Here is a 3,861-nt window from a genome sequence, read left to right as displayed (position 1 = left end):
AGGCCCTGGGGCTGAGAGGTTTTGTAGGCCCCCCATCCCCTCGATTTATAGAGTCTCATTTTAAAAAAGTGTAATAGCCTAGGTAATCTACATCACAAAATGCATTAGTTTCTTTCGAGACCTACAACAGTGAGTTTTTTTTAATATTGTTTTTAATTTTAATATTGTTATTAACAAATCACTGAGCACATAAACACAAGAAACTTTATTTAACAACCACACACTGCAACTAAATTTCAACTTTATGCAAATGAGAAGCGATTTTCGCGAGCGACAACCAATAGGAAAGAAGCCTTTCAATGGAGCTCAGCTCCCGTCACCGTCTCGAGTGCAGTGCAGGCAAGACAGAAGAGTTCAAGGGCGATTTCACTGTTTTATATGATTTGACTGTAACTAACCACAAACATGGATATAATAAAATGATGCATGGAAAAGAAACTTTCGACAGTCTCAGTGAGTTTAATTCATACATTTATAGTTCGAGTGTTGTTGTAGTTTTATGATGCAAGTTTAGCACTGCTGCAGTTCATTTTACAGTTTCCCCTGCATTATGTTGACTATTAGGGACAAGAAAATGGATTATTTGTCAAATTCGGATGACGTTTTAGTAATTTATGACAGTATGAGTGAGTTTAATTTGTAGATTGATCGATCGTTAATCTAGTAAATTATTTAATCCACTGAACACTGCTGTGTGGTAATATAAAAACACTCCCAACAGCATACTGTTTCTTTTGAGCCTAATTCCTAGTCAAATTAAAATGATATAGTTGTATAATATCACTTGTAATGGTGTTTTGTATAGATGTGGCCAGACGAGCAGTCTAAACGGCTCATTCGCGCCGCGGGACCTCTAGACGCGCATAAACGCGTCTTTGCATTGACTTAACATTGAAATCACTCGCGCCAGACGCTCTATTCGCGTTTGGTGTGAACGCACCATAACAATAACATTAGAGCGACAGCACTACCAACGCCCACAAGCGACTAGCGACAAAATCTGACAAGTTAAAACAATATGACCTTTTCAGCTCATCATGAACCTGAACATGGGAGGCCCCTGAACTTGGGAGGCCCCTGGGCTTCAGCCCAGGTAAGCCCGTGCATTAATGCGGCCTTGGCAATAGCACAGTGATATTCACTCGAAATAGCAGAGTCTATGACGTCACATTGTGCTGACATTATGTGACGTCATAGAATGCTCGTAGCGTCGGAATAGTAGCCTACGTTGCTCTTTGGTATTTGGGTTTAAAAAATGCTTATACATAAACAAGTAGCCTAACATTTCTTGTATATAAATTGGTGTATATAAATCATCTTTATTTACCTAATTCACTATAGTAATATTTTTGTCATTATTTTTAAGTTTGATTTATGTGTTAATCTAACTAATTATTGAAAAATACCCATTTTGACATGCTTTTATTACTTCTTTTCAAATGAAAGTGCTTTATTTTTATTTAATTTTTTAACTATAACTGTTTACATGCCCCATTTTGAAAATGGGGTTGCAAAAATGGAAGTGGTGGATTTACTTCATTCTTACCTTATTGAGGAGTTGATTAAATTTGCTAACATTTGCTATTATTGTGTAATCAATAATAATGTTTAATAAAATATATTTGTATTCCTAAAACCATGTTTTTGTTCAGTTTGAATTCATTTGTCATTAATCGAGAGTTACAATCAATAAGCTGTAGAAAGTTATTTTTTAATCTTATGCTGTTGACTTTATGAAAGTCATGAACATGCACCACACATTCATTAATACAATCTGAGCATTTCTGCATTTTAGTTCCACTTGCAAGCTCGTATGTTTGTTCTCAACATACAATTGAGATTGCAGGAATTGTTTTAGACTACATCAGTAACATTAATACTTAATCCACATTATTCTTGAACATTCCTCAAAGTAATTACAAACTAAAGAGACCATATTAATAACAGTAACACACAACAATGTAAAATAAGGAAATCAAGAACACTTTATCTGACAGCCAACATTCTTCTCTTCAGATCTCTTCAGGTTTGACCTGAGGCAAAATAGTGAGTGGGAAATGGCCCTCTGTGTAGAAGAATGGAAAGACCATCTCAGTGAAATTGTGTGTGAAGGTGTGATAGACAGTCTCACTGAGGCGATCTGAGAATGACAGCTGTCCTGCACTCATGTCCAGTTTCACCCTCACTATTGCAGGTTTCTCAAATCCAAGTAGTGGGACGTGCGACTCCAGAGGATCTGTGACACTAAGATTTTCCCCTTCATGTCCGATACACCAGACTCCACTGGGCAAGCCGTTGGTTCCTTGAAATAACCACATTATTACATTTTCAGATGATACGGCCATACTTAGTCTACTTACAAAAAGTTCAGACATTTCTATCTATAAACAGGAGATAGAGGAGGTAGTGAAATGGTGCAACAGGCATAACTTGCTCTTTAATGTAAATAAAACCAAAGAAATTATTTTTGACCCCAGGTCTAGGAGATCACAGCACACTTCAAATTGAAGGTGTACTCGTTGAGCAGGTAACAACATATAAGAGTTCATGGAGTGGACAAGGACATCATGTTACTGTTTTACAAGGCAGCCATTGAATCTATTGCTCGGTATGGTATTGTGGCTTGGTTTGGTAACCTGTCCGTTAAATTAAAATCACAGCTCCAAAAATGTATAAAAAGGGCAGGGAAAATAAATGGCCAAATGCAACCTACTACTCTACAGAAGCTTTTCGAGGAGGTGGTGAGGAACCAGGGTTTCAAAATCACCAACGACCCAAAGTTTAGTGAGGATGAGCTGATGCCTTCAGGCAGAAGGTACAGGTTAGCAAACTGCAAGCTTAACAGGTATAAATTCTCATTTGTGCCGCTTTCAATCAAGTTAATGAATAATAACAGATAAGGTGTGTGTGTGTGTATTAGCTGCAGTGATGTATGTGTGACAAATACTACTAAATAAGACTTCTGGTACTAACATTATGGTTATAGGTTGTGTAATGATAGGGCACTGGTGCAATATTATGTATGTGGACGGTATCCAGGACGGTAAGCACACAGGGACAATGATCAAATCTCTCCAGGTTATTGGGAATCTCCTCTCGTATTTATGCCTCACACTCATCAGATCAGCAGATACTATCAGGTCAAAGTTGGCTGTGTTAGGGTCCAGAAACACAGGATCTATCGATCGAGAGAGAGATAGTTTAAAAACAGAAATGACATGGATTGAAAAGAAAGGTTGAATTTTGTGCATTTACTAGTGTTTGAACTGTTACATGGATTGACTCACTGTAACTGACAGATCGTCTGACTTTCCTCCAAACATTGAGATTAAAGTTGCCTACAAACTTGACACAGTCAATACGATTTCCTGGAGTCATCTCTGGATCCTGGAATTCGCACTGGGCTCTGGGAAAACATTCAGCGGCGAGCACTGATTTGATCAATTTTAAATTTTCATCTATAGTTAGAGGAGAAACTATGGAAGCTTGTTTCATCCAACGGAAAAGTCTATATCTCACAATTCCTAGAAACAAGTCAGAATTGCAAGTTATAATCTTCTGAGATAAAGTCACAATTAACTTTTTTTAATTGTGAGATCATTATATTTAACAATTCTGAGATAAATAGATATATAATATCAGAATTGTGAGTTATAAACTTAGAATTTTGAAAAATAAAATCAGAATTACGAGTTTATATCTCGCAATTCTTATTTTTTCTCAGAATTGTGAGATATAAACTTGTAATAGTGAGAAAAAAAGTCAATTGTGAGATTAAAAATCCCAATTACCTTTTTTATTCCATGATGGAAACTAGCTTCCATAAGAAATTCTGCTTACCTCATCATTGTGTCCTTGAAG

At 36.6% G+C, this 3,861-nt stretch overlaps 1 long non-coding RNA gene across 1 annotated transcript; it reads right to left on the bottom strand.

Moving 5' to 3' along the window:
- Positions 1-1,702: 1,702 nt before the first annotated feature.
- On the bottom strand, positions 1,703-3,424 carry LOC311071408. Its single transcript, XR_014603826.1, has 3 exons — positions 3,288-3,424; positions 2,974-3,178; positions 1,703-2,302 (listed from the first exon to the last, which is right to left on the bottom strand). It is a non-coding gene; the product is annotated as an uncharacterized lncRNA (long non-coding RNA).
- Positions 3,425-3,861: the final 437 nt, after the last annotated feature.

This window comes from Abramis brama, assembly GCF_963993115.1.
Source record: "Abramis brama genome assembly, chromosome: 20".
Lineage (NCBI taxonomy): Eukaryota > Metazoa > Chordata > Actinopteri > Cypriniformes > Leuciscidae > Abramis > Abramis brama.
Note: the sequence above shows the minus strand (reverse complement) of the source record. Positions and strands in the feature narration are given on the sequence as shown.